A 9,905-nucleotide genomic window follows, 5' to 3' on the forward strand; every position below is an offset into this window, starting at 1 on the left:
ATGCATTAAATAAACATCTCATGAATCACCATCTCAAGTCACCAGGCATACATTTACTACACTAATGTCTTCCAAAGCCCTTCAAGTATTTGTTCTTCATTAGTATCCAACACAGGCATTCGAGAAAAAAGCAACCACAACTTTACAAAAGACAGCAACATTAAGGAGAAGTTACATTTATACACCTCTAATATGGTCTAAATATGTGTGTGGGAGAGAAGGAAACAAAACAAAGAGTAGAGGAATAAGCAAGCTATTTCAGTGTAGAAGAAATATTTTTATATAAAAGCTACAATACACACAGTTTATTTGAAAGTTGCCTTATATGTCTAAATGCCCCGGCTTCAAAGGTGAGAAAATAGGTCACTCTCTCAGCTGGTCTCAAGGAAGACACAGCTCCATCCGTTCACATTTCCCCTCTTCCCTTACAGTTTAAAAATACTTACAGCCAGTTGAGGGATTGAAGCCATTTGTGTGCAATTGCCAATATTTACACTAACGGCAATGAGGTCATCTGCTCTGTTTTGGCAAGAACTGGCTTAACTCTTGGTTTTGTAGGGCCGAATCTGTTCCTTACACTCCGGTCAGGCCCACATGCAATGTTTGCTGTGTTTTGTCACAGCTGTCAAACTCCTGTGTTCCTTGTACTTCAAATAGAACCGAGTGCAAATCTCATAAAGCTCAGAAAAGTATACAAAACACACTATTGTATCGTCCACTTTTCAAGATACATACACAAACACAACACTCACTTCCACTATATTTTTAGGAAATTTGCATGATAAATGAGTCTATTTCTCTACTTCGGTGCTTGCACTGAAGGACATGGGAAATAAAGTTTTTCTTACAACTAAAATTTGTTCAAATTTGAATTAGCTTAAGCTTTAAATGTCAACTAAATATATCATTTAAAGCCATGCAACTATGTGATTACTGAAAAGAAATCTCACTGCAATTAAGTGAAGTTCCTTAAACAGAAATAAGGTGAGGCACTTTCAACTTAATCAACATAACTGTTTTTAAAAGAAATTATAATCTCAAAGCCTTATTCAGAGAGAGGCTATATTATTCGTTAAACATTATCTAAGAAATTTCAAGTCACTCTCCTAGCAACCTAGAAAAGTCTGCAAGACAGAACATATTTCTACAAGGTGTCTTTAAACAGTTAAGGCAAGTAAAAGAAACGAGTGGGGGAAACCCATCCTTTACTAAAATTCATGCCTGGCTATGCTTATTTCTATACTTCCCTGAGCAAAAAACAACTTACTTGCTTCTTCTGTTCCCTGTTTATAGGACTCAGCTATACTCAGATACTCACATTAGTATCTCCCCTCTCTACACAATTGTGAGCTTGGGTAATCATATTTATTAGAGCAAAATCTGAGGTAATCATAATGCGCAGCAACAGTTTATGGACTAAAACACCCTAACCGCACAATTCCCCCAGCTCTGCTTTCAGTGCTCTGGTGGTGCTACAGCCAGCTCCAAGCCAAGCCTACACTGCTTTGACCAACCAACTGGTTGCTCTGTCTCAAAATCAATGTGGAACTGCAATACCACCTCAGGAGGTGAGTATACTTAGGTCTCTTTGCTCTATTCAGCTGATAATTTTAGGGAAACTGCTAAGAAATGCATACTTTCTAAACCACTAATTCTCTCAAAGTTTGGCTAAAATGTACCTAAGAGGCCCAAAATTCATTGAGGCAGGCAAGAAGCATAGAGACGAATAACGTCACTATAAACACACTTGCCCTTAGGAAGCAGTCATACAAAGATCACATACAGCATTCACAGACTGACCCAGCAAAGAGCTCTTCAGGAAAAACAGGATGCTATGCTATGCCAAAAAACTGACAGCAATCCAACTACAGTCACAGTCTGCAATACCAATGGAAAATGGATGTTACATCTTCCTCTGTTGCAACAATTTTCAAGCCAGCACCCTTTCTACTTCTCCGTATTTTCAGACACTGTCTACATTGTGTGCCCTCTGAGATACAACCTTTCATTACACACCATGCAGTTACAGGCCTTCATCTCAAGTCCTAATGCCCACATCTACCTCCTCACTGCACCCTCGGCAATCCCATCTTGTCCATCTGCCCAGAAAGATGTCATGGAAGTTTTCTGGAACCAGCAGACTTGCCAAAAAACCAGAAGAAGCAAAGCAGCCCTCCCCTTTCTTGAGTATAAGTGATCTACTTCTTTCATTCAGGAAGTTCTTCCACACTTATCCGCATCCTTCTTATTCCTCATACATTTTTCCAAATGAAATGTGTAGCTTTATGGTTCATTTATAAAAGTTGCCTCAGACATGCACACAGAAGAAAAACTCCACTAAGTTACTGCTTAAATCTCATTATTCTCCTTCAAATTCTCCCTTGGCCTACTTCTGCACCATGTCCACCAAATCACAGTGGAGCAACAGGTGGCATGTTATGATCCCACTGCTTTTCATGCTAACTGACCTTATTCTACTCATCTCCATGTGCCCTACAAACACCTTGGCAAAGTGTACCTTCTTTTAGGGGGTTCCACTACCTTTTAGAGAGGCCAAGACAAACAGTGATCTATCTGCTTAAAGAGCTCCTGGAAAGCATCCAGAGGACTGGCAACTTAATAGAGAATTTTGAGAGTAAATAGGTCCCACCAGATGGAATTTTAGCATCATTCCTCCCATCATGGTGAATCTCCACCATATGTCTCCCAACTTAATTATGAGATGTCTGGGATGCCAGACACTGGTGCTGCAGAACATACGGTCCGAGTTAAACAAAACAGTATCTCAGCTGCTCAGTAATACTGTGCTAAGAGCTGAGGAGCCCAAGTACTCAGCACTGCCATCACTCCACTTACAAAGAGAAGTCCAGCTTGTGTTTCTTTTTTGAAAAAGGAACAACTCCAGAAGGCCCAATTAGGACATTTTTTGTTTCCACTGCTCTTTTTTACCAGACTTCAAAAAATTGTATCCAGCTCTGTGGACTCCTACTTTCTACAGAAACATGGAGGGCAAGCTGTGTAGTCTGGAGAGCTATTAGCCATTAGCAGCAGTGAATGAGTTAATACACAGGCTTAAGGATTTAGTACTTTGTGACAGATCTTAACAAAAAGAGCCTGAGCAGTTTTCTTTTAAATGAGAAATGGTTGCTGGGATTTCTAATCTTTATTGATATGCAGCTATGGAAGTGTACAATACCAGGTAACATTAGGAGGCCAGAATGGCTTATTAAGCACAATTACCTAGCAAGCAATCTAAATCCTGCAAAGAATTTGAGGCAAAGTGCCTACAGAAAGTTTCTGGTAGTTGTAAAATAGTGAGCAAATAAAGGCCTAAAATCATCCAAAATATAAAGAACTAATGAGTCCAGACATCCAAAACCTGACAATTAAATTAAAAACAAGCAATCAACAATTACATAAGTACAATATACCGGAAAAGAGAATTAGTGTATTCTTGTTTTTAATAAGTGAATTGAAAAGCCACATTAAACATCAATGTTGAAATTACCCACATACTTTGAAGTATTTTATCAAAAAGAAGGTACCTATTCCTCTAAAGATGATTTTAGGCATTAAGAATCTTGGGGAATAGTTCAACATTCTGTGGTTTGGACATCTTCAGCACAGTTGTATACCAAGTCTTCTTGGTTTTCCATTCAAAACACAGCACACAATTGAGTTTTACATTACATGCATGTAATGCAGGCTGGCTTAAAACGCAACAACAACAAAAAGAAAAGAACAGTGCAAGCCCTTGGGACATCTGCTTTACTGAAGAGGTGACAAGAAAAGCCCACGGTTTCAATAGCAACTAATTTAAGATTATTCACACAGCACATGTTTCTATGTGTTTCATATGTTCAAGGGGCTTCAATTTCCAGAAACTGAGGCCTCAAGCTCTGCAACTTCAATCATTTCAAACACCTCAAATGGAATGGTCCAAAACAGATGTATTCCAGTGACTTATAATTTTTATCTCATTTGCTAAGATCCTCATCCTCTTTTTATTTTGCTTAAGGTTTTACTGTGTGTTTTCATTCATTTCATTTCTTTGTGTCCATTATTTTAGATGACTGAGCTTCAAGTTTTCCAAGGAACCCTTGGCAATTCTGTAATCTAAAGAATGGTTCACCTCCTGCTTTCTTCTCTCCTTCTCATCTCAGTTTATAGAAGCAAATTCTAGTGTCATGATCCCTCCCCACAAAATGATTGCATTGTGACAAAGTCCAATATACAGAAAAAAGCGTTCTGGAATCAATACTGATTTAAGTCTTCATTATCTTCTCCCTTCTTCTATTGTGTACAAAATGCAGACACTGCGATAGACAGAGCTGAGCAACCTCCACAATAGCTGAATAAGGCAAGATAGTAATTGAAAACTTATCCTGCAGCTTGATACCTGTACAGACAACACACAGTTATTATTAACTTTATATTAAAAGCTATTGTATACTATGTAGGTTACACGGTTACAATAATTTCATTATCTGCTAGAAACCAAGTACTACAAAATGGGCATTTTAATAGAATTTGTAATGGCAGTTTTTTGCATTTCATAATCCTGCTTCTCAACATATCCATCCAAAACCAGGATGACTGGATAGCTCAAACCTTTCATCATTTTAGAGTGGAATGTTCTTACAGAAATCGTAAGTTGCGCACATACAGGTACCCCATGCCTAAGCCCTTTAAAAAGCTGTTTCTGAAGGGTAATACCATCTGTAGAGATGCAGCTGCACATCTCTGAAGGGAAAGCACCGGAATAGGCAAAACTGTGAGGCAGCAGCCTTCCATCAGGAATGGGAAGATTTCCATACCAGCCCTGAGCCCCTAGAATACACTTTTAGCTCTGCTGTCTACAAGCTAGTGTGAGTGTTCACTCAACTCCTGCTCTGATTTTGGCTAACACAGTTCATGCTAAGGCCTGATGTGTGCTGGGAGCAGCGCCACTAGGTCAAAGCGGGGACAACACACAGGCAGGCAGGACATAGTGACCAGAAAGAGCCAAAGGTCACTATGCAATCATTATCAACTACAGTTTGTTGTCACCTGCAGCCATCATCTTTACATACTGGTCGTCTGACAGTTTCTTCAGAATCTGCTAACTCCTGGAAAACATATAGACCAAACTTCCAAACTGGAAGGAATAAATCTGTCAGGTTACCCAAAAAAGCTTTTGAAGTAGATCCAACAGCAGCTGGACTGCTGAGGCCTTGATGCTTTCCAGTGTGACACAGGGGACACCTGAATCATGAGGAGGAGGAAGGATGAGTACTCTCACCAACAGCTAGGTAACTATTTTGCTTATAGGTGCACAAGTTACAAGTTATGAATTAGAGAATTTGTGAACTAGAAACCTCATTAGTTAAGTCAATTCACAGCTAGTCTGTACAAAGGAGACTGAACCCTTGTTTATTTTGTGTGTTTGTTTTCTTTCCTAATAAATTGATAAAATAAAGCTTAATTTATAGAGTATGCTGTCACATAAATTTGAAGGTTCCAAATGGACCATGACGTACTACTACATACTGATATTGGTAAGAAAAGAATGAGCTTTTCACAATGTTTGAATCACAAAGTTTTTGTTTCCCTTTTTTTTTTTCTTTTAGAAGCAATATAGTCCAGCAATATTTTGAAAAGAAAGGATTAAACCTGTTCTCAATTGAAGAAATCCAGTCCACTCGTGTAAAGGTCACTGTAATGGCACTTTAAATATATTCTCACTGTAATCTGCATTTGAGTGCTATTTCCTCATTTTTAATTAAGAACAGGAGGGTTGAAGTCCTGCTTGTTCAACTATTTGCAGCCCTTCCACTTAAAAAAGCTAACAGGGATCCTAGATCCAGGAAGCCAAAACAATCAGGCTGAACTAACCAAACTTGAGAGCTTTCCATGTTAGTAAAATACTTTCTTGCTTTAGTCGTGCTTTAATACTAGGTGTATGTGGAGATAAGAGTGTAATACCTCCAAGCTATTTCTGAAATCTGCTTTCACAAAGTTAAGGCACGTTCAACTACGTCACAAAGCTATACTTGTACAATCTCATGCCTGTTACCAGACAAATAACAAAAAAAAAAAGCTAGAGAACACTAGTATCACTTCATCTGAATTCCACTGCAAGGGCTGGGGTCAAACTGTTTCCATGTGCAAACACCATGTGGTATATCCTGCACTTTGCTGACAAGAAGCAATCTAATACTAGGCTTCTGACTCCTAAGCAAACAAAATCATAATCCACTGTCAGCTGCACCATAACTGCTGCGCTCTGTTAAAATATACTTTTAAGGATAAACATGCTAAGAAAACCTGCAGGAAAAAAAAGATCAGATATTGGCCCTGTTTGAGTTCTAATGCTTTCTTCCACATGCCATCACTCTTCAAATATTACACTTGCAGAGATGCAGAGGTTATGTGTTCTTACCTTACGATCAGAACAAAGACACTGCTGCATGAGCACCCTGAAGAGTATTATTTAGAGTAACAGTGTCAGAACATATCCAACCAGTATGGTTTCAGGCCTGAAACCAATCTCCAGCTGACAGTACTTCAACTTCCAGAATGGGCCAGAAAGCTTTAGAAAGCAGCATTTAAGACACCAATGAATGACATCCTTACAGGCATGCAAAACATTGCTACATTCTTTGTGGGCTCCAGGAATGGAATTAACAAGATGTGCAGTGCCAGAGCTCCCTGTTCAGTGCAGCAAAAGGATAGAGGTAAATATCAGGGGGCAGCGACCGAGTGGTCAGTGTGCCCAAACCCTTAAGAGGCAGACACACCTGCAAACACATCTCCTGCACTCACGCTCAGTGAGGAGGGGGAACATTCACATCTCCAAGTCCTTCTCAGGAATTTTAGTACCTGATTCTCTCCTCTGGATTTGAATACTAGACCCAGGGATGAGAAGGAGACTACATGTAGTAGCTCAGCTACATTTACCTCTGTAGTGGGAGAGCAAGGGTTCTAGACTTATTTCTTTAAAGGTTCTCAAACCCTATATTTCCTTTTCAAGTAAGCATTATTAGATGATAGCATGCATCATTCCTCTTGTTGTCATGAAGCCAAAAAACCCCCAATGTACATAAGACTGGAAAAAGCATGAGGGATTTTAGGTCTACAAAGCTGGCAATTAAAGGCATTCTTATGGTATGAAACAAATTTCAGTTCTTAGTGAACTGCTTACAGAGTTTGGATTTAAAAAAACCCAAACAAACCCTTTCATAAAAATGGGTACAGTCCTGGCAGCAAAGATTAGTAAAGTCACACTGTAGGTTTTCCAAAGCATAGAGAGAAAAATGTGCATCAGGTTCTCCAGCACAGTACCATCATATGATGATTAACTTTCAGATGGTGAAACACAAAAGCCATCTCTCAAACAGTCCAAAACACCAGTTGTGTCTAAAAACAGGACTAGATGTATAAACCTGGAAAGTTCATCTTTTAAGAAAAAGACCAATCACTTAGTATTGTGAAAGCATTCACCCAAGGGAGGAGTGAAAGCCTGAAGACAGACATGCCTTCACACTAAACAATAAACTGAAAACATAATTCACTAGCAATCTTCCAAGATTTTCAGTATTTCAATATATCACAGAGGCAGCAAATTGTTAATAAAGTGCACTTCAAAGCAAAACAGTGTATCAGCTTCATTTTAGGACATGCTTCGGACAAGTGCTGGATTACCTAGTCCAGTGTAAGAAGTTCTCTCCATCCTAAACTGCTCTATGATTCTTACTCTATTATTCTTACTGCCTGCCAACATATAAGAGCAGGTTAATACCAAACCATGCATAAAAACCAGAAAGTTAAACAGTCAGTGTTTAGCTTTCCCAAAGCAACTTTTAAGCTGCGGATCAAGTAAAACTGATTGTTCAAATGAATCAGCACCAGAAACTGTTATTAAATTCTGATTGCAGCATCCAAGGAGCAATCAGAACAGTTAAACCTTCCATCCTGTTATGCTAACAAATAACTACTAGGATTTCTTGCTTCTGCTGACACTTCTCCTTGTGATGCTGCAAGAGGAAACGTAGAGCGCAGTACAATGTAATTGGTAGATAATGTTCAGTCTTCCATCTTATTTCATTTTTTTAAAAAAACTTCCTTACAGAGGTCAAGTTGCCCTTCAAAGTATGAAATGGAATTTTCCCTTGAAGCTCAATCCTAGTTATCTAATCTATAGTTAGCTTTAACCTTGAAGTTGTCTCTGTTAGAAGTGCCAAGGATGTTGCCTTGGCCCAAACACAGTGCTAGAAAGCACTAGTTTTCTCAAATGGAGGGAGTCTGCCACAGGAGAACATTATTACTCACTGAAAGACAACAGATTCCCCCTAAAAATTCTGAAGTAGTCCAGTGCAAAGAAATCTTAGTTAACACAGAGCTTATGAGATCTGCACAAAACTTTCTCATAACCTACTTATGCCCTGTGGTGTTAGTGCCAGCTCACCGCAAGAACACATGGAAAGAGACAAAAATTGCACCAGTAAGGTATAGACTGAGCTTCAGACTCCCAAGATCCTCAAACAGGCCTAGGGCAATACCTGTGTAGAGACTACAGGAAACGTCTTGCAGAGGTCAGTCTAGTCTCAATATTCAGGCAACATCAGCATGCAGAAAAACCAAGCCCCACACTCCAAATCCCCCCATGACACTGGAGAGAAAATAAAAATCAGCTAACAGGCCGTAATGACTAATTACACACAAGTATTTGCTCATTGCAGCAAGAGAAAGCTGAAGGAAAGGCAAAACACTACAATGCAATGTAAAGGGTTGTTAAAAATAGGAAACTTATTCCATTCAAATCCAGTTTAGCATAAATCACCACCAACGGAGCTTCTCGTTTCAACTATCAAACAAGCATGACCTTCCTCTTGCTCAGCAGGGGAATCAAGCCAAGTAGGCCAAATGTCAGACGTCAGCACAGAGTATGGGATCAAGTTTTGAAACACACACAAGTCTTATTAAATAGTGAAGTGAATGTAATGAAAACCAAACAGAACTGGTCAGGAAACACCACAGCACTCAAATCCTCCCAGCTTAAAAGCAGAGAATTCAACATCAGAACCATTTGCCCAAGCTTATAAAGACATACACGTGGCTTAACCACCAGTTTACCTCTGTTACTTCATACAGAAAAGCAGATGGCAGCTTTAGAAACACTCTTTAAGAACTATGACTACTTTACTTTCTTTTACTAAATATTAAAAAAAAAATGAAACCCTACAATCTTGTACATTCCTAGAAGCTTTCAAGTGAGTGGATTTCACATCTGTTTGACTAATAAGAGTGTTTCTCTCAGTATTCCTAAGTTTCTGTGTAAATTTAGCAGGTGAAGTGCTGCTGATATAGCAAGGAAAAGGTTATGCTGCTATAATTTATGCACGTCTTTATACCTACTTTATACCCCTGCAAAGGGGTCCATTGCAGCTTAAGAGCATATTTTACCAATGCTCTGGATATCTCACAACTGAGGTAAGGAGAAAAAAAACCATGATGGATTTAAATGAGAATCTCTGAATAACGGACTAGACTTTACACATCACAGTAAAAAAAAAATAATTAAAAAATCTAAACAACTTCTGATAGACTACGACACAGAAGTCACTTTCCACATTATTTTAAAACCTCTATTTTTCTTTATGTGTAAAGCACTTCCATAACATTACTGGCACTGAGATAGGAAAGAGAAGTTAGGAATTTAAGTATTTCTGTAGATACTTTTCACACATCTCTGAGGAAAGTCAAGGCATCTGAGATAGCACTATAGAGGTGCATTACCACCTGCATTTTCTAGATAAAAGTTCTCTTTACAGTTCAACCATAGTTTTTGCATCAAATGCATGTAAGGTAAGATTTATATAGCCACTGTGGACTTGAAAATGGAAAGTTTAATATGTTACTCGCAA

Source organism: Chaetura pelagica, unplaced genomic scaffold, assembly GCF_000747805.2.
Source record: "Chaetura pelagica isolate M959 unplaced genomic scaffold, ChaPel_1.0 scaffold4, whole genome shotgun sequence".
Taxonomy (NCBI): Eukaryota; Metazoa; Chordata; class Aves; order Apodiformes; family Apodidae; genus Chaetura; species Chaetura pelagica.